The 22,452-nt window shown below is 40.0% G+C and overlaps 1 protein-coding gene across 16 annotated transcripts in view; it reads right to left on the reverse strand.

The window, feature by feature from the left end:
• The window catches only part of LOC111250213 (uncharacterized), a 58,323-nt gene extending 36,288 nt beyond the window's left edge, over positions 1–22,035 (reverse strand). For 2 of the 16 annotated variants that reach the window (XR_015326352.1, XR_015326349.1), the window contains exons 1-4: positions 21,777–22,032; positions 12,542–12,990; positions 4,302–4,392; positions 3,680–4,040 (exon numbers count right to left, since the gene is read on the reverse strand). The gene's annotated coding sequence lies outside the window, so the exon portion shown is untranslated. Of the gene's footprint in view, positions 1–3,124; positions 3,297–3,679; positions 4,041–4,301; positions 4,393–5,714; positions 7,439–12,541; positions 12,991–21,776 lie in introns of those variants that run through there. The other 14 variants (XR_015326350.1, XR_015326348.1, XM_086987040.1 and 11 more) reach the window with 14 other exon arrangements.
• Between the last annotated feature and the right edge of the window lie 417 nt (positions 22,036–22,452).

Raw genomic sequence — 22,452 nt, forward strand, 5'->3', positions numbered from 1 at the left:
TCAACTGTATAAGACCTGATCATTTAAATCTCAGTTGTCTTTTTCGAGTCTTCAGAAGAGTTTTCGAACTTAATTGTAAACATGCACCTTAGCTTTTCTCTTGGTTTTCCTTAGACTTCCTCAGTAGTCTTACATTTTTTGCCTTTCAAATGTTCCTTGAGCACTGGGAAAAATCACAAGCAACTAGACTTATTGAATATAGGGCTTGGGCTTTTCTGTAAATGCATTAAGACAGTTGTTGGTTGGGTTTGCTAAAAATTCGGTGCATCCCTCTCTGTGAACTTTTCTTTTAGCTCCGAAGAATCTTTCGAAGCAGGCCGACAGCGCTTTTTGAGTTATTTACCTATAGTGAAAGCTCTCTCGAGGTGACCCGATGATTGTTTAACATAAGTTGCGTTGTTTGTCCGAGTTTTTCGTTCGTACTTGCGGCCACTAGGCACTAGGATCAGAGTCGCCTTTAAGGCTGTCTCGTCCGTCGCGAAACTATTGGTACCACTCGTACACTGGGCATTCACTTCTGGCCTGGTTTCCAGAAGCCTTCTACAACACTGGCACATGAGCGTTCTTTGATACTTTGTCTCCTTTTCCAAAGAAGCAAAGCACGATCGAATGTGTACATAGAACATATGGAAACGTTGCAAAGTCTTATTAAAAAACACGCGTTTCGTTGCTCTAAAATGTACCTCTAAACAGCAGATAGGACGGCACGTGTTACTAGCAGAAAGATCTGGAAGTACCACTTTCGAACAGTTGTTATATGCTGAATAGCATATATTATAGATATATATGTTCGTACCATACAAACATATGTACTAGGTACCTAATCGTGTATATATGTATGTATGTATGTATATATATATATATATATATATATATATATATATATATATAAATTAACCCATTCCGTGGTTCAGCTCGTTCAGTTTCACAGACTTGTTCCTAGTACTCGTTAATGTTCTTGTTACTATTATCACCCTTTGTACTGCATCGTTGTTATTTTTTATGCCCAAATGTGGGATACTGAAAAAAGCTGTTATTAATTTTTTGCATTCTACTTGTTCAAACGGTGTTGTGCGGTGTACGGCTCACGTGTCGTTCTTGCCTTCGGTCTGTAAATGGCCATAGATAGACTGTCGCCTGACCTGATTTGGCCTGTTTAAACCTTTCCTAGTTTTATTTCTGCAGCCTTGAAGGATCTGTCCATGAGCCTGCTCACTAGCGCTCCGCCTTTAGTTGAGTGGAACTGACGTTGGTCTATGTGCAGAAAATCCAGTAACCGCTTTATGATGAGCGTCCTTTTAAACCAAGCTCTTATGATAACGTTTTCCCCTTGTGACAAGCTGCTTCATTCCCTTTAGGACGTTAGATATGCTGCGGTAAGTGATGCCTGCGGGGGCCTTTAGTAAGGACCGCTTGAGCAAATGGTCAGAGAGTCTCGGCTGTAGAATAATGGAGTAATGATCCTGTAGCCCGTATACCGGCTATGCCAGGACCTATATAAATAAGTATCGCAGCGGCGACCCTTGGGGGCTGTCGCATCACCACTAAGGATAATATAGCTGTATTGCTTAGCCTTCTTTTCGTCCCCGCTTTCTCTCTTCCTCTAAACCCTTCATGGCGTACATGTAGTAGACATGATATATCGCTACCGCCGCCCCTGTTGTCTCTACTGCTACTGAGATTTTTATTAATCGGACGATCGTTCGCCACTCCTCGCCTCCGCTCACCCCTAGTCCACAATTCTCTTTCCCGTTTTATACGTCGGCACTAGTAGGACGTCACATTCAAACGGTGAACGCGTACCAGGGGCAGCTAATAACGCCGGATCGTAGAATGCCGAAGAAGGACACGGGCTATAAAAAAATTACCTAACGACGTATGCAGTGCGTGCGCGATGACAAAAAAAAAAACATGAGTAAAGTAAAGCGCTGATTATAAAGAAACACACTGACACTAGGTAATAGATAGGAAAGATGCGAAAGGGGCAAATATAGTTGCGCAATCCGCGGGAGATGCCAATTATAAAAAGCAACGAATGGCTCGTTTGGCGTGGATATACATGGTGATTCAGTAGACGTTGTGGCAGATCGACGATTACTGCCTGACACATATTTATAGCGAAGCAGTCTATTCAGCTGTTTGTTAATGCAGTCGATATTATATTAAGTAATATTATTATATTTCTACAATAGAAAATCGTAGATGAAAATGATTGTCCCATACGCACAATCTTTTGTATATTAAAAGCTTGTAGAACCTAGGAATATAAACACGTGAATGTAGGAGAGTAAATGGTGACTAGCGTCACATGATTTTGCGACCCATCAACTCATCTCTACCGGCCGATGACAGTCACTTCGAGCAGTGAATGTCTTGTAACGCTGCTACTGGAAGCGATATACAACGATGATAGAATCCGCACGCAACGAAGAACAGCTGAAAATACCTGCCTCGTAGTCAGGCTGGCAATTTCGTTGGCAGGGCAGTACTTTTCGTTCAGCTTATGTCAGCACGGGACAGACCGAAAATACTGGAAATCAATTCAAGTTTCTCGAACACATAGTTGTCCGACCGCATTACAATATCCAGATACGCTACAAACAAAAAAAATATATATATATATATATATATATATATTGAATGCTTTGGATGTATCGCGCGAAAAATCGACACGCTCAATCGTTTATGGAGATCACCACAGAAAATCGTCCTCGTGCCAACGTACGACCGAGCGCAAAAACAAATATGCGTTAAAAAGGCTAGTCGTCGCAAAGGAAAGCCCGATTATAGCATTAATAGTACATTCAGGTTGTCGGTGGAATCACTCAAACTTATCTCTTTTTTGCTATTAACATAGCTAGAATGTTTCTAGATCATTAGGCGACCCGTGTATTTAACGATCGCAAACTCTACATATTTTTTTTTTTTTTTACTGAAAAACCTCGAAATATTAGTTGAAAAAAAAGTACAACGGTAAAAGAATTGCTTAATCTGTTAAACAATTAATCTGCAAGTACCACTGTCAATCTGCCTGTGTATCAGGACTGCAAGCATCAGCGTTGTTAGTGGCCGAAACGCCAAAAATACTGCTTTCAACCGCGTTCGTTTGAAATGAAAATTCTGATTAAATCGAATAGCTTTGTTTGTTTATATGTACTCAATGTACCGTCAGATGAACATACACGACTCGAAGAGTTGTCGTATTAAGCTTTATCAATAGCGGTAGGTCAGAGCGGAGAGTCTCCTCAAACGTCAGCGTCATGTTGAAAGCAATGAAATGTACGAGTCAAATGTACCTAGGTTAATCGCAAAGAGACTATCTGTAGCTCAGGTTCGCTCATACTCAAAAAAGTATCGTGTAGGAAGAATAGATACATTGTTTACTGTAACTTTAATAACCCGTATTTCGCATTGACCATAATAGGGTCTAGTAATAAGTCACGAACACGATTTGATGTGTGCGCCACAGAGAAACCTTAAAAAATGAGTCCAGATTGCCCATTTACATAACGATGTTCATATTTCTGTTATCTACTGCGATATAGGACCGATTCACTTTTATCAAAAGTAATCATAGATGGTCATATGCCACACTTTGCTATGACCTGACCTAAGGTGTATTGTAAAATGCTTTTTTTAGACACCTATACAAAACAGAACAAACTGTTATAATATCTACCAGTATTTGCTGATCATTCACTCAACGGATCCAGAACCTGGTTAGCCGGTTTCCTAACACGTCGTATATTTCTAATTGGCGACAAAACCTGTAATAGTAGTCTTGCCTTTTTAGCATATTACATTTTGCATCAGTGGGAGTGCATGGGGTGGTTCACAATACCGCGGTAGTTTCGGGAGCTCCCTGACGGCGACAAAAGCTAAAGAGGAGTTTTGAGACGATTGTTGCTCCGTCGTTTAGTGCGCAGAAACATTGACGTAGCACTTCACACCTGTAATCAAGCTGAATGTGCAAGCCAGCATACGCCTACATGCAAAGATGCGTCTCGAGGGAATCATTTGGGTGGAAGAACACCTGCGTCCTATAAATAGAGAGGCCAAAGGCACAGGAATAATAAGGGGCGGTTCTATATGGACCAGTAGCTTGATAAGACATTTTTTGGCTGGTATAACAATAGATCATGCAAGTGTAGACACTAGTTTTCTTGTGTGGGCGAGTATAACTATGAGCGTATATAAAATACAAAGTACGGTCAGCCTTTAATACGTAACCACTAAGTATTACGACGCTACAATATAAATGTATGCATATACATCCAATTCAATTGGCTAGACCAGCTTACTCCGACATAGCGACTGTATCAGAATCCATAATTTGATCAAACATTTCGATAAATTGCGACGCCTACTCAATCGTTTTATGATCCATCATTCCTGAAAGAGAAAAATCATAATATGCATCATCAATATTTTAGATTATTCGGTAACTAAAGAGAAGGACGCTGAAGTTACCTACCATTCTTCCGGTGACAATGAGTTTGTCTCGTTTGAAACAAAGCACAACATAACCTAGATTTATTTAGCAATCGCTTTTTCATGGCATGCATCGTTTGGTTCTGACAATTATGTTATATGTAGAGAAAAAGACGATATACAAAAAATATAACACGTAACTTTAGGATCCAGCTCAAGGCTCCATACATCAATCACTTCTGCGATTCAATTTCCGAGGCTTGCAGTTCGCAAATGCGGCTTCCTTGAGTCAAATTGTCGTCTAACTATTCACTGGAGGAACCTTTTTGCTTCTGTTGTGAAAGGAACGACGTTTTGACAAGTTCTGTCCTGCGGAAGACTCCTTATTGAATGTATGAATGGCTGGTACTTCTAGCCAAGCACGAAAAGGACAGGGCTAGCTGTGAAGCTAACCCCGACCCCGGAAGGCGTTGTTTATTCTGCCGCTGTATGTACACGCTAGTTAGTTCATTCGGCGAAAAAGAAAGAATGCCTTCAGGCCTATTATGACGATTATGCTCAAACCCATATTCTAAGGCACCGGCCACTGTCCAATATTGCAGCGGGTTCAAAGCCTGAAGCACCTCATTGTTAGAAACGTTTTAGCTGTATGTGAGAGCATGTACGTATTTGTGCCCGGAAGCATTTACATTCAATGAAGCATTAGGAGGGGGGCACGAAGCTCGAGATTACCTTCGGTAGATTCTGTAGAGCTATTTAATCGTATTGCTAGAAATGCAACAATGCATTAAGTGTTCGCCGAAAGGAGTACATGTATTATTTCCGCACGTATGTTGCTGTTTTTCGAAGTCAATTTGGTAAACGTTTGGGGATACGAAGTCAACAATTTTCCATCAACCTAATTATATGTACGTATCTAATGTGTTTAGCTAATTTCTCGTGTTTTTGGGTATGCGTATAAATTATGTCTGCCATAAAGTGCTTTATCACTAGTGTACATACTAGTTTTAACAATTAGCTTTACCACAACAACTCACACCTTTTTTTTTTTTTTCTGAAACCAATTGTAGATTCGCTCTCTTCCGCATGACCATAACGTCAATAGATGATTGTGAACAGAATATAGTGCTTAAATATATACATTCAATATTTAAATCATTCGAGCAGTTCACGTTTATACAAATCTACTTAACGACCATCCGGCAGCTAGAAGTGAAGACAATATTTCTATGAACATAATTTAAACGTTGTTGGTAGTATTTATAGTAAAAAAAAAACAAAAAAAAAAAAAGGTTGGTTTATTGTTAGTTCAACTTGATAAAAACTATATCGGAATAGAGCAAAAAAAAAACTTTGAACAAACATTTTTTTCGTTTTCGTCAGTTTTCCTTCATCTACCTAAATTTACAAAGTACATACATAGTGGTATCAACAATAATACCGTAGACTTGATACTCGAACTATATGCGCATGCGCAATAGGCTATTGAAGCCGTCGGTTACGGCCTCATGTTATTCCGCTAACTGGTCTATTAGTACGCTAGGCTTATCGATATTGCAGAGTAAAGGTCTTTGATAACAGACGGATCTTGTTCCTTTATTAAAACATTCTTATCGACGTAGGTAGATTACTCCATGAAGCACCTTCGAATAGGGCAACAATTCCAAAAACAAAACAACAAACTAGTTTTGAGGCTTCATTAAAGCTCATTCGTTTCAAAGGACATTTCCTCAGTTTTCTCTTCTGATATTGCATAATATAACTGTTCCCATTAGACCAACGTTTAACTAACGCCCGTCGACGAGTTTTCAATTGACTAATTACATTACTTGACATTTAAAAGCACTTTTACTGCATACCTTTTTCAACGTAAATCTAATAGGATATATATAAAAAAAAAAAAAAAAAAAAGCTTATTTACTTATAAAAGTTCTAGTGTAGATTTCAAGTTCTATTGACTCAGCCATAGTCTTCACAGACTGGTTTACCGCACGCTGGTGATTGTACGATATACAAGGTAATATAAAGTTAGATTTACTTGTGCATTTTTGTATCCTATATATATATACATATATATATATATACATAATCATGAAGCAGCATAGGTCTTTGTGTATCTGAGCGAGTAACTTCGATCTATGTGCACTTTTAGTTTACACAATAAACGGCACGGATGTTTATCTTGCAACTGAAAACAGCAATGATTTGCAAAGTATGTGCTCCTACGGTATGATTAACTAAATTATAACAAAAACGAGACATTGCTAGATTTGACGCCATCGTCTTAATAACATCGGTGCATTGCAACCTCGGTGAGCTAAACCTTGGTTTCGTTCTTTGTTCCTTCAAATATATTTATCAATATTAATGCTATGTATAAGCGAGCGACTTATTTTCCTGGGAGTAATGAATAAAGCAGGTAGCCAAACGAGCTTTTCCTCAAAGTGGAAACGATACACCGACTTTGTCTTCTTGCTCCTGCATCGAACAGCTTCTTTTGCTTTACATCGTGGGGCCGTTTATGATACTAATACTAGCGGCATACGTAAGTTATAAGTCAATAACTATATGTAGCTGTTACGTGCCCATTTTGCGGATACTTAACTTTAGAAAATAGATTAGATCCAAGTAATATCTCTTTTGTGAGTTTTCGTCATAAGTGTACATATCACTATCGGTGGCCACTGTAGGTAACGATAACAAAATAACGAGAGGCGTGTGGCTGCCTTGGCTGACTGCGGAGGCGGCGGCGGCGGAAACAGCGACGGCCGTAATGGCAGGCTCATCTGCGGCGGAAACAAACTGTGGACAATTTTTGTGCAAAAGAAAACAGAACTATGACGCTGGTAGTGAATGCCGATTTGTTTCCTTCCTGCTTTTCTGACAGGTCTAAGGCTTAATACCTGGCGGGTGCATCAGCAGTTGTTCCCTGGAAAGTTTCGGCTCGAAGCTTCGTGCTGCCAGAGATTGGCCGTCATTTATCACTGCCTTTCATACGGGATTGCGCCTGCCATATCGTAAAGATTTGTTTAAAGAAATCGTTTCTATCATCAGGCAAACAAAATCGTACGGAAAAACTTATGTACACGTCTATCCCTATATGTATGCAATAATAGGATCGTATCCGAGACTTGCCCTTGTTGTTCACCATAGAAGCAGAAGCGTTTGCTGTCTAAGTGCTTCATAACGAGACAAGAGTACAGTCCACATATTAGCAGGAATACTAAGCGTAAAACAATATACCATGGCTTGCAAACGTAATTTCGGCACGTCACTAACGTGATTAATTAAAAAGTATACAAATCTTTTTCTATGCAAGTGTTAGAAACGGAACTGGGCCAAATTCGATCGTATTTTTGCTCCTCGGCCTGCTGCAATCAATTGAATTTACGCATAAACATATTACATGTTTGCTATGGCATAAGGGCGAACATTTCCCTGCACAGACGGTGCACTTGAAAAAGGAGAATGGCTAAGCGACAAAACAATGCGCGCTCAGATCGTCATTGCGCTGCAGTTTTTCTAGAAAACTGCAAGTTTCTAGGTAGAAACTTCAGGAGAAAATTTCCGTAAGAAATTACAGACGTTGTATTACGCTCTGTCTTTAAAACGGTACTCCACGTGGCCAACGGAAGAGCGGTTCTGTTCGTCTGATACGCACCATAAGACTTCCATAGAAAATTAAGGGAAGCAGGGACAGAGACAGGTAGAAAGGTGACAGGAAAAAGAGACCTTTAAAATGTTTATTACCGAAAATGAAACATAGCCGAGACCATTGCATTCCGTAGTAATATATCATTATTCTTGCTCTTGTATAGGTATTCATCATTTGCTGTTGTATTTGGGATGTGTAGCCTTCGATAATGTTCGAGATGAAGACTATTGTGTATTGTCTTTTCTGTTTGTGGACATTGCACTTGCTTTTCCTCACCATAAAAATTAAGATATCTTTGAGGTAATACGCCCGTATCGAGCTTGCCGATACATGTGGAACCATGGAGGGAAAATATAGCTTCGTATTTAGTGGGTGCAATAAAGGGGTCGCGCCGCTTTTCTTTGTGATCCTCTGCCTTCTCTATCTTCGTCGTGTCCACGGACATCCGCTTTTCTCTTTCCGTTTTTCTAACCAGAATTCCGTATTGCTCAACGAAGCAAGTCTCCGAGTTTAGCGGACAACTCTGAAAAGTGGTTGTGCCATTATCAACATTCAGCCAAGGATCTAAGGTCCAGCAGCACTAGGCAACGGGGACAACAGCGCACCGTTCGCTAAAAGAATGCCGGCCCTTCATGTCATCTTCAAGAACGCTGAGTTGTAACTGTCGTCGTCGTCCTAAGGCAACTCTCAAGAATAGCTGAGAGCAGTACGCGCTCCTCTTCAGCTCTCAGCTATCCAGCCTGACCTACGCAATCCGCAAAAATGAAACTCAGTCTCGGGCTTACTCGCTCAGGCATATATAAACTTCTGTCAGCCATCATCGCTCCTGCAGTTGAGGTCAACTGGCACTTTGAAAGTAGTTTAACTGCCTCTTCTCTTCAGGGCTACCTCCATGCATGCCCCATACCCTTTACAGAACTGCCCTCCCTGAAGCTGCAGAGAGGACACAAATCAGAAGGAGATCACACCTCTGCCTAATAATGACTGATTCTAAGAAGAATCTAGCTTGACTGAAGGGATAACAGCTAAAATATTTGGACGGCATTTCTGTGCGGAAATGTTATGACTTGATTCGTGCAATATTTGCTACTTATATTGTACGACTGGTTTCATCGCACAATCTATAAACTGTTACAGTTGAACTTGTTAAAAATAAGTTAACTCATAAAAATTTCGCGTATTTGTAGACTTGGAACAGGCGGCTAACGTTACTAAAACCTCGGAAAAAATGTTGGTATGTTTTCTCGATTTGACGTGGTAATTAGGATTACATCTAGAGTTGAACAAATAATATAAATGTACATAGATATTATTATTTTGTATCTCTCTATAGATCGCCACATGATAATAATACAAATAAAATAATAATAAAGATATAGGCATGTGTTCCTTGTTGTTAGTTCATCCCTTTCAACGTACATACCGGTAAGGCATGGGGTAGTTTTAATCAACCTCTCGCGATAGGCCAGACGTATAGTTTCGCTTAAAGAACTGAAGAACAGAAGTAAATTGATGCTGGAGTCCATTAAAATTTCATGTAAATTCCGACTACGGTAGCTTTGTTGTTATGTATTGCGTTTGCCACTTATATGGGTAGCGCTTACGTGAAATCTGTTCATTTCTTCCCATTGCCCCTTATTGCTCAGTGGTGTTCCTATAACGTGCCATTAAAGGTATAAGACAATTTCTTTAGCATAACAGGGAGCATTTTGCCCTTGTTTCTGTCAGGGTCATTCAAACCAACTTATTTTTTTGAACGTATGTGGTAAGCTTGATCGATACGAGGTCGGTATATAGTGTTTACAAACTACCGATAAACATTATCGTTTTGTACGTTAGGAATCGACATGTGCTTTAGCTATATATTAATTAGCACCCAAAGACACCCTGCCACACACAAGGCTCGCTGCAGCTACTATATTTAAGGGGAAAGTATGTTTATAGTAAGAAAAGAAAGAACGTTTCGTCTTTACTTTATGAGTACCAATTTGCATGCTGTTCTACACTTCTGTTTTTCCGAAACCTAGGTTAACAGACCATTGAAAAAGCTCCGGTTTGTTCTCTCGGGCCACCGGATTCTAAAAGGTCTAATCAAACATTATATAAACATCAGCGTGTAACAACAGGCGTAGTTCTGCCTTACGTTTGTTTTATAAAGCAATACAACCAGGATTCTTTTCAAAAAAGCAGTGGATATTCTCAATGCAGTAGCTTTCAAGGAAAATAAGACATGTTAAAAAATGCGGTTAGATAACCGGTAGGCAACAAGAAGCACTGTCAATCGAATGTTCGCCCCGTCTGTCACGGCATTAGATAATGAAAACATATTCATGATCATTTTCGTTGCCCTAAGACTGAAATTGCCCGACACCAGTGCGGCTACAGTTAACAATGTGGCCCATGGTAAAACACGAACCCATTAGCAATACATTAAGCCAGGGGAATTCATTAATATCTAAGTGATAAAACTTAACTGTCAAGTTGGTATCGGATGAATGTGTACCCAACGTCCCAAGCTATATCTATCTCGCTACCGTATTATATTCAGTACTATAAATAATTTTCATATATTTTAGATTTTCCCCATCGACTACACGCATGTCAGCGTAGATGTGACGTATTATATTTTTTAATGAAAAAAACACGCTTCTAAGTCGGCATCTGCCCTAAACACAAATATACGATAAACTATTACAAAGCGCTCCCTGAAATTTTTCAGAGACGTCGTCAGATACTCCACCAAAACTACTGCTGTATTAGAAGCACTTTGGCTTGCGTTGGATTTTACTTGCATTGGACCGCTTTCGCCATCATGTCGTATTTTTAAAGCTTAAGGATCAGCATTTTACGTTTCGTATCGTGTGGTCCTAGCGGTACCCCAGCCGACTGATTTGAACCTATTTCGACGTGTTTCCTTACACTGCTTGAAAAACAAGGGCAGCCTATTTGACGTGAGGTAAAATTGGTTTACCCTAATTGGATCCGGTACCACTTATGGTAGATATGCTTTTGTCATATCCATATATTTTTTTTACGGGCCAGTAAAAATCAATCTATGGATGATGAGTCGTCGAAAATAATTTTAATAGACAACCGTATCATATTGGCAGTACACGACGATAATATTCGATCTGAGGTTTAATAAAACGAACTCATTATGAAGAAGTCCGTAACGTTTTGACGTTGAAAGGGTTCGCTTACCTATGTCTTTCTGGCATGGAACGAATCGAGTTCTGTCGAGAAACAAACAGGTATTGTCTGTTAATAAAACTCTACGTTTTCATTGCAGGTATTGATTACAGTCACACAAACAAATGTTCACTGGTTGATGCCTTTGTTCTCGATCTAGCTGCCAAAATCTGTATTAATTCGGCTGTTGGTTGTACATGGGCTTTTTGTCTGAGTTGTGCTGCCTGTCGATCTGTGCTACGGGTCAATATGTTTGTATTATTATTTGCGGGAGCAATGTTTAAACTTTGTTAATGGCTAGAACTAAACGTTGCTTAAGAATAAGCATGTTGTGTTTTTAATATAATTATAATTACTAATAAACAAATCTATTTGTGTAACAAACCGCGAAGTGAAGGAACTATACAAACATGAGCATATATCGCCTTACTTCTCTGTCAACGAAAACGCGAGTCTGGGCCGACATGACACATATATTGAAGGGCAAATCTCGAATGTGACTACAGAAGGTCGACAAAATAGGTTCCTGACAATTTATAGCAACGAAATAGATGCCACGACGAGAACAGCCTACGTCTACAGGAACGAAGCTAGCTGGCTAGCTCACTGCTAGCTTTGGCACGTGCAAGAATACCAAAAATCAAACGATTCAGGTGAAATCCCATATGCAGCTACATGGTACCGAATCAACGAAGACACAGTCTTTCTTGTGGTACTAAAATGTACCACAGAACATCTGAGTGAACCAACACCCTTGCGCGGGAATTATTAAATGGAATAGATTACATTGCCATTGGGAAAACAAAGTATATTTCAAATTTGGCTATGTGATATTTGAGATATTGGCGACAGCTGGTTGCCGCGTTAACTCTGACGAGGTTCGGCAATGAAATTGCGATACGTCCTCTTTTTTTTTTTGTTGAAAAGTGTAGCATATTGGGAAAACTGCGAGATATGTAGCATCAATTGGAAAAATAACTACAAAAGATGAAAAGACCATATTTTGTGTACATGAATTCAAATTTAGTGTTCCTTCTTATTATTGTTGTGCTCTGTGCATATCGGAGGCTTAAATAACTATTTCTGGAAGACATGGACATTTTTCCATTCTCGGTTTGATTTTTGAGCCACTATTTATGCCCTCCATTGAATGCACTCACCGCCGATGGCTATACATTCGTTTGGTGCATTCTATAACGCATTAAATCTTTTCAACTGCAATGCAATACGCCTAAGCTTCTTGCGAAACTGCTAAGGCGCACTAACCTGTTAATGGCTGCTCACTGATCCAGACGCACATATAGAACCCAAGATTATTGTAAACAAAAAAGTGCTCATTGAAATTTCATTTTCCAGAAGCGAAACTCAAAAGGGAGAAAAGGTATTCGAAACAACGCAAGACCTCGAGTCAGTTTAACACAGATAATCCACCGAGCACAGATACGCTCATCATTCATAAATATGTTTAATTCAGCGTTGGTTAACAACTCAACTGTGAAAGAATTGGCCCGCTCAGGCGCGGCACCATCCAAGTCAGGCCCTGGTGCTTCGAAAACCGATGATGTTGCTATCGTGAATGACGTTCGTAATATAGTAACGACGACGAAACCACACAAGGCAGGAGCATGGAGACCAACGTGCACGGAGACGATGTGCGTTTACACGATGTCGACGGGCAGGATGATGGAAGGATCCGTATACACACCAAGCAGGAGCTGTTTGAAAGCATGAAAATGCACGGAGAGACATGTACAACAATCGCTTGAAACAGGTCATGCTAAGAACAAACTATTAACGGAACGACCAGACTTTGTACTATGATGGGGCAAAAGAAATTAATGCCACTGAATCCGAACTATTAGTGGTTTTAGATCTACCGATCTGTACGCTAAGGTTGACTCATGCACATCGAAATGACAAGTATTGCGTTGAGATTTGGAAGAGCTCAATGAACAAGCAAACTATTCCAGTTAATACGCTAATTATAGCTAGGCTGTTGGAAAATTAATTTCTCATGCTAGGATAGAATCATAAAAGTGCAGCCGAAGCGTGCTGGAGATCATTGAATAATAAGAATAAAAAATACACAGAAAATGGACGTCATTTTTCATCAAATCATGTGAAAATTTTTTTCGGCTTATTCCAAGAACAACGACAATACAATCCGTATGTTTTTTTGAGATACTACTTCGAGGCTACCAGCTGCACGAGCCGAGGTGGTAAGCCCCGCACGCTTAATGAGCCAGGAACATACTTATTTACTAAATGATTCGCGCGATAGCAAAATACGTAAATTATAGTTAATCCCACCATTCTAGAACCCGCGCTCCGATATGGTTAAAATGAACGCTCAGGCGATCCCAAAGCAGTGCGCCGGAGTCGTACAAATCGAAATGAAGTAATGATGGCGGCGGCTAATATAAAATCAAACCCGACCATACATATGAGTATTCTCAAACGATAAGTAGTCAAGATGCGTCCGGGTGAGCATGATCAGATAATACGAAATGACGCTAATTCTCAGCCCACTGCAAAACACTCCGGAGAAACCCGGGAAGCGACAAAATTAAGCAATGTTAATGACCGACTGTAGCTTAGCTACATGTATTGCTGAAAAAACGGCCCGCTTACTAGGCAGTGCTGAAAGATCCTAGGTTCTCCGTCAGGCCTTAGCTAGGAGAAAGGTGGCCTAAAGAGTGGCCTGCTTGAAAATGTCATTGTGCCGAACGAACGTTGCGCTTGAAATATTTTTTCAGATTCTGTCAATACGTGTAGTCTTATAACACACTTGGATCGTGGTGCCGATGAAAGGAAAAATCTGCCAGTAATCAGAGTCGTTTACGAGCAAGTTAAGCCCGTAGTGCTATGCAGTACCGAAGGTACTCTGCAGCTCGAATGACTTATTCTAGGCTTTACCACTTGTCTAGGTTCAAGCCAAGCATAGGCAGACCTCGTTTGCTGGGAGCCAGCCATCTCATGAACTTATACCTAACAGCGATAGTAGTCGTAAAGCTTGAAATACAAAGGTTATCCACGCAGAGAGGCAGAGGGTAGTGAGCGCTAGTAATTGACATCCATCCCAATTAGAGCGGATGGGCGCAGCTCATTCCAAAAGCGGAAGAACCGCGTGTGGAAAGGTATGATAATTATACGAATAGGAGTTGGATCCAAGGTAGTATCTGCGTACGCATCTCCAAACGAAGACGTCAGCTTTTGAGCAGCTTTTGAAAAAACAGAAGTTGTTCTTTGTTGTTGAACAGAAGAGTTAATTTCAAGTGATATGCATGCCAAATGAACAGCACTAAGAGGTGATTAAAGGTATATTTTATTAGAAAACTTGACAAAAAAGGTAAACTTCAACTCACAGTAATGATGAACAGTACCTACAACTACATTCGATCGTTGTCATGGGATCCGGACGAGTTTTAATTACCTTCTGAAAATTCTATTACTTTCTGTATGATCTGCAAACTTAAGCCTAGGTCAATGTCTAATGAAGACAGTATAAAAACTAAAAAATACGCATTGGGCAAATGAAATTCGTCACCAACTAGATTAACTTGGAGCTGAAGAGAATAAATGAAGAGGCTCTTGTTCTGGGCGAAAACTTCTAACCTCAGCTCGCACCCGTAGTACAGAATGAATTTATATTTAGAAATGGGCGAACAATGGAAGCTAGATGAACCTAAAGAGCCCTGTTGTATCCTCTTAACAGAACTAGACGGCCGATAAACCGGCCTTCTACCAAGAAAGCTACAGAAGATAGGCGAATAAATAATGTACTTAAGTGAAATGGACTCCTGAATAAGTGGGAAGGCCGTGAAGGTGTTATTGATACCTGCGGGCAGGCAAACCTCTGGACATACCGTTCTTGAAGTCGGCTACTACACGCCTTAACCAATAATTTCTAGGAAACTACAATATGTAGCTGTATGTCCTGTCTAGTGTGATAGAATCCTTCTAGCTTATAAATCCGTCCTTCGATGCCTGCCAAAACCTGCTGTTCATGGGTGCTCCTTATTAGGTGCAAACACCCACGGACTCAAATTGTCTTCACAAAATAGCCAAATTCAGTAACAACGAAAGTTCTAAAGCAACTATCGACGATGAACTGGGAGTGACAAGTGGTTAACCCATATCTGTGCTAAGGTTCATTGACATTGACCTGACGCGACCCGGAACTGTCACCTTTAACATGGTAATAGGATTAACTCAGTATGCTTTACGAATAGGCACGGTACTAGTCGGAGTTAAATCGTGTCGCTGTAAGAATGGCTAGAGCGTAATAGTTTGAACCCAGACCGCAACAAATGCTTTGGAATGGTCGCCATCTATAAGACTCTGCAAAACAAATTGTGTCACACAACTTATCGACGTGTCTTCTAAGTCTGTTTATAAAGGGCTGTCCATTCTCTACTCCAGCTAGGGTCAGAACAGAGGTGATGATGTTTTGTCTGCGCTTGGTTATGCCACCTATGCTACTGCAGTAAATTCCAGCTTTTGCAGAGGGGTCCTTACAGAGGGAAATTACTGACGAGCCGACATGCGCAAGAACATTATCAGGAATCGGTGAAGGAATTAAATGACTGACTATCATAACAACGTTCGGGCCAATAAAAGTAGCAGTTGAATATTGCAGCTCAAATAAGCCTTAAGGGCGTAGAGCTGTGCCCATATGAACACACTGATGTATTCGGTTCGCGAGAAACGCAAATCGCGGCCCATTGACTGAGATATGGAAAATAACATACAAATGCTAGACTAATTAGCAAAAAAAAATTCAAGCAAGTTTACTTAAATAAAAACCTAAATAATATATCCAATGGTTATAGCAATATCATACGTGTACTGGAGACGTCCAAAAAACAAAAAGTTCTCATTTCGTAACCTCATGGAGCGACCACAAGCGACCGTAGTGGGATGGAAGTAAACAACGCACATTTACAATGAAAACAGACTTTCTCGATAAAGGCCTAACGTACGGTCTGGCCCTACCGAGTTGTGCACGAGTGTCCCACCTTTACAACCACTGTGCTGATTTAGGAAATAGAGTTTATTTGGTAAACTCAACGAAACTGTTTGACACCGTGTACTAACAGGTCTGTGCGTTCACAGAAGGCCTTCCTTCCCTTTCGCAGGTCGATTTCGTAAATGTGCACGACGAATAAGTTTGACTACGCCAAAGGCAAAGTGAGTCGCATTTAAACAGTGTAATAGTTAGCTACATGCTGTAAATTATGTAGGAGGTCGCGAACGAGTTGGGAAAAGACAAGTACTGGTTCAATGGTAAAGTGCAAGACCTTCCCTTACTTTGTGAGATGAACCGAAGCGGACACGGCTGTCGAAAAGGCTCGCTTTTGTTCAGCTGCTAAAGTTACTAGGCCAAGCATGCATGCAAAAGCTTAGCAGCAGTTATCATACATTGCTAGATCTTATAGAATTGTTTTTAAAATCCAGAACGTCGTGAAAGAAGCGTGTCATAAAAGGATGCGTTCTTATTACTACTGTCTAAAGGACCATTAGCAGAGGACTCGACCGCCACAAGAAGGATAAGGAAGCATCACCACACTTGTCGGCCACGTCTGTTGACAAGTGTCTGTAAACATCTTAGCCCTGGTGATCAAAAGAAATTGACCATTTTTAGCTACCTCTAAAAAAGTAGCTCCCGCGACCGTTGAATGACGACCTGTCCGCCTACTAAAGCTAGGTACATATTCATCTTAAAATAGGTGCATTCTTGCCGTACTGAAAATCGGCTGTCTGATGCAGTGCAAACGCGATTCAGAACACAGAGGATGTAGAGATATCACTTTGCTTGTCGAAGACGCCATATTTACACCTTAATTAGTTCAATGACTATCCAATGGCACGTGAACCGGTCAACTACATTACCTGTCGAACGCCCACCAGCGAAGTAGATCTGCAGCTGGTATAAAAACAAAGCTTGGCGGGAACCATAGACTCTTTTATAGATGAACTTACGTGTTAACTACTGCGGTATACAGGGGACATGCCTAGAACAAGCGAAGTCGATCATATAGGTAAATGTAGAGGATAATACAATACCGAACATGGGACGATTGTGAACGATTTTATAAAGAGATACACGTTCTCTTTACATCATACTGATGCAAAATAGTACGATGGTAACACGCAATGTATAGTCTTTCATGAACCAATTAATTTTCCTGCAATAGCTCGTTCTACCGGAAATGTACCGACTTGCCGTGCTTTGAAACGTCAATCATTTGTCTGTTTGCAATCACCACTGATTTTTCAGAAGAACCCCTTAACTCCGAAATCAAGCTTCGCACACCCAACTCAAATGATCTGTGCTCCGGCGTTCTGTGCTAAATACTGGCTACATTTCCAGTACAAAAATGTCTCGTAATTAACAAACTCAATGATGGATCTGTTACGAGTAGACTCTGATTTACACAGTCGTAGTAAAAATACCGTTCTATCTAATATTCATCTAGCCATAGATTCGGACACTCTACGCGTTTCGTTAGTACAACGATATCACGCCACCACAGATCGCACTGTTTCAGTCTATAAAATATAATCCGTATAAAATGTTTGAAAACTTAAAGGCTAAACCTCTTAAACTTAAAGGTTGAAAAAATTAAAAGGTACTTTTCTTCTTCTGGCTGGAAATGAATACGTTTATTATGATTTGATATGAAATTAATGTCAATATTATAAGAAAGAAATACGAAGCGTCAAACGATGCAGGATTGACACACACATAAACTAAATACAAAAAATAAACGTGTTTAAAATATCAAGGTTTTAGAAGTAGCGTAAATTACTAGCGGGAGCACTATTTAGCTTTAGGTTGTTTGATGGCTGAACGTTCACCATTCAACATGAAGGCTTAACTTATTCGTAAATTCAAAAATAAAATAGCAATGTGGGTTCGACAGAAAGCCGAAGCTTAAAACGGACTTCGCTGATCGGTATAATACATAGCCGGCAAATTGAACACTACCGAAACCGAGTAGAGGATACGTATTTCAAGTTACAAGCTACACATTATTCGTGGCAAAAGCGAAACAAAACCATTATATGTTATAGAAATGAAGGCAACGTGTCATCAGAGAAAATGCTTTTTTCTAACCACGTGGTGGCTAAATGTCGTAGCGATCAATCAAACCATCCCATATGTAAAGGTAGGCATAACTTGATAACGAACCCAAAATAAGCAATTAACATGGAACATGTAAATTCATCTAGCGTGTAGCAGGTAGTTCTTGCACCTGCAACTGATTTACATACAGCTAATAAACTGATCACCTATAGGCCTAATGACGTAAAAAACTATCTACATTTATCCTAGATCCGTACGCGACAACAGGTTATATGTTGGAAGACTTCGTTAAACCTCCGACATCGAGAAACAGCTACAGCTGATCATTCAATAGATGAGCTTCCCATCGCAATGGAAAAAATATTAATAAGTTCTACAAAGTTGATCTATAGAGTCGGTTCTTTCACTTGAAGTTTACCCAACATGTCAAAGTTTTTCATAAACTGCATACTTCTGCTGTGAATCTTAGTGGTAGCGAGAACGACCGGCTATGTACTACCGATCTTGTCAAACGGCCAAACAGCAATATCGGACAGAATTTGTTTCTACAATCTAGAAAACATAGGAATAGGATCATTAGCCAAGCATAATAAGTGGTCTAACTAATCTAAATACTAATCTTATACAACGCTTTAGAGGCAGACTCGATAAAGCGTAGGAACTGCTACACAAATGAAGTCAGTTTTCCATTTAGGGATAACGTCAGAGCTTTAAGACATCACGAATACCAGGCAAGTTAGAACATTCCCAGCTGGAAGCCAAACAAGATGAGCTCTTATTAATAATGCTACGTGAGTAAGTTAAAAGATATTTGAGAGACAGCTTTGCGGATTCTGCACCCTCTCAATAGAAAAATGGACTACTATTTGTGCAGGCAAATGCCAAAATCTTTTGTTAAGGCTGAAATAGGCAACGAGTAGAAGTAGATGATTTCCACTTTTTTTCCATATCAGGCCAAGGTTAGAGCGATAACAGATGTAAGAGCGCGCCGAGGCGACGCAGCACACAAAAATGATTGCCTTCACCAGGATCCTAATATTTTGCCTAATATTCTAAGGGTAACCTTATGTCTTAGGCGAATATTGGCACAAGCTATAAACATATTTTTCTTTGATTTAAATCAAAGCCATTACACAGAACATTCTTTGGATAATTTCGAAGCGTTTCCGAAAATCCGTCACCTCCAATACAAGAACCCTGGTTAATCCTATTGGAGCTTGGCTTGATTTTTAGCGCATTCTGCTTTTGTGCCACCCTAAACTTGGGGATCGAGAATGAACGTAAACTATACCTAGAGCTACACTTACACTTAGGATGCGGCTCTTTGTTACCTAATAAAAATTTAGTTGAAAAAAATGCGTAACAAACATTGTTCTATTAATAAAATTTAACAAAAAAAATGCCCCACTCATCGACACAGAGCTCACATATGGTGATGATAAATCTCAATTTTTCGACATTATGTAGAACCAATAGAAAGACAAATTAGGCGTTTTCAACAAAACACAACTTCTCTCTACTTTGCCATCGAAAACGCTAGCAGAAAGAAACTTACTACAAAAAATCCGGCAACATAAAATCAACCCAAAGCAAAAAAATATCACCGATTCAGTTCAGCCTTTAGAAGATGCATCATTATAAATTAATCGAGCCCTTTGTTATACGTAACAATAAGGAGGGAATTGAACACCTTCTGCGATGCTTACCCGATTGTTGTAACGCCTCAGCAACAATTTGTTCGTTATGGCTAAAGCACGCCTAGCCCAAAATTCACAAATATAAACTGTGCACAGCATTAATGATAGCGTCAAAAATCAATAATTATCAATCGAGGTGATTCCTGTCGATGTAATAATGCTGCAACGTTGGCCTTCGTCACGCAAGAGGATTAGCGAAATTTTTGCTCGATTGAGTCATTTTTCAGTCCTTGACCGAGTGGAATTATGTCAGTATGTCAGGTGATGCTGCCTCTGCAAATATTCCGCTCATTGGCTTGTCGAGGCTAACATTGAACCGAAGTGAGCCTACAATCAGAGAGAACACAGCTGAAGATAAAGCCAAAGCATACTTTGCGCCGATCCCGACAACCAGTACCGATCTAGTCTTAGGGGGGCTGAATCCTCCAGGGCGTTCGTACGTTGCCACTCGTGGAAAGGGCGTTGCTGTCGTCGAACGCTGACGCTGACTGTTAACACATTTAATACATTTTCTTTAAAGCCGAAACGGGGCTAGCTTAACTACGAGCTTGCTTCAGGACGTAAAGAAAAACATACCCACGCGCAATGAAATCATCGCATATAAAACATTCAGTCAAGGTTATAGAAGTCGGAGGAACTTCCGTACGGCAAAAATGATCCAATCACTTTGCAGGTCAAGAGAGTTTTTTCAAATGATTAGTAAATCGGATCGACGCTGGCAGATGCCTCCACGCGAGGAACAAGCTTAAGAAAGATGTGGGTTTCACTGGATTGAGCACAGCACCAAAAGAGGACATTCTTCAACAGGTCAGTATCTAAAATAAACCCAGTCAACAACAGCAGCAGATTCAAAAAAACTAACGTCATATTACGTTGGTGACGTCAAAATCAAATCACCTAGCAAAAAAATCTGCTGGTGTTTCAAAGCGAAGAAAACAGCACGGGCTGAATTATTGATGCGAACGCTGGAACAATTTAAATCATCAGCACATTATTGTTCCATGAATTGTCAATGAACCTCATTGAAATTGAGTTAATTAAAAGTGATGACTAGTGACCGTCATTCTAAATCCGGATCAAATAAGGCAATTTGTCCAGCAAAACGAGTCCAGTAGCAACGAAAGAGATTGCAGATTTCCCGTTGACAAAACGACGATTATCTTTTCCAGATGGTGAAAATTTTCTTGTACTTCTTCAGTTTATCCAGTAGTTGATTAGTTTTGAAAGCGTTTCAATTGGGAGCACTTGTGTCCTGTGCTTCCGGTGCCCAAAGGAAATCGAACACGTTTGTATCACTAGGGATGTCAGTGCTCTGCGGGCTTTTTGGCCGTTACGTAAAATCTTTGATTTTTCCAAACTTTTTCAGAGGAAATGCTTTTTCAGAAGACAGCTTTACGTATCGGAAGCTTAGACATCATGCATTTATTTATTAGAAAAAAACTTGAATACTAATAGGTTAGATTTAAGGTTTATAATATAATAAGGGTTATGTAATGTAAATTATGCTGGTAATGAGCACGGTTTTCTATGGAGCATCCCAATGTCGGTTTTTGTTTTTTTGTTAAAACGTTATTGTAGAATATGCGTTATAATTAGGAAACGACATCGTTACTACGATTACAGTACATTAATGAATTATTATGTAACACAAGCTATATATTTAAGCGTACGATCGAATTGACTGCGACTACGAAGTAATTATATAATTACTCACTGTTATTGTTGAGGGGTAGAGCAGAACGATCTTGACGATTGCTTCCTTAACTTGTACGTCACATAAATAATCAAGCATTTAGCATAGTAACAACAACGGGCCGACGGATATTTTATCGAATATCGATATCAGCAGGCTAATTTTAGCTGATGATTGAAAGTGGCGTTGTTATGACTTGAAATACGAAGCGTGTTTTGGCGGGTGTCACGTTTTCTCGGTCGGCCATATCAGGCACTTTGGACGACTGCGACGCCTCTACACTCGAGCTAACAGATTGAACTATGCTAATAGCACTCACATTTGATGCAATTCGTACGGATTACTGCCGCGCTTTACACATTTTAATCACCATGATTAGTTTGATATATAAAAGGACATTCAAAATATGTTAAATTCCCACATGAGTGTTTGTGGCATATCGGAATGTAGACCTCGATCAGATATAGTACTTTCGCTCGCTTGACGGCTCAAATGTGCCATTACACATAAAAAATACATATAACTGCCTCCGAGAAAGCCAATCAATCTAAGGTCTCTGTAGATAAGGTCGAGCGGTGCCGAAGTTATACTTCTGCGAGGCGCACAGAGGGGCCTGTAAAATTGTATTTGAACTTTTATTCCTTTGGATATTCATAGCACGTACCAGTAACTAAAATCGTTCTACTTCAAAGATATA

This window comes from Varroa destructor, unplaced genomic scaffold (genome assembly GCF_002443255.2).
Source record: "Varroa destructor unplaced genomic scaffold, Vdes_3.0 BEIS01000004.1, whole genome shotgun sequence".
Classification (NCBI taxonomy): Eukaryota; Metazoa; Arthropoda; class Arachnida; order Mesostigmata; family Varroidae; genus Varroa; species Varroa destructor.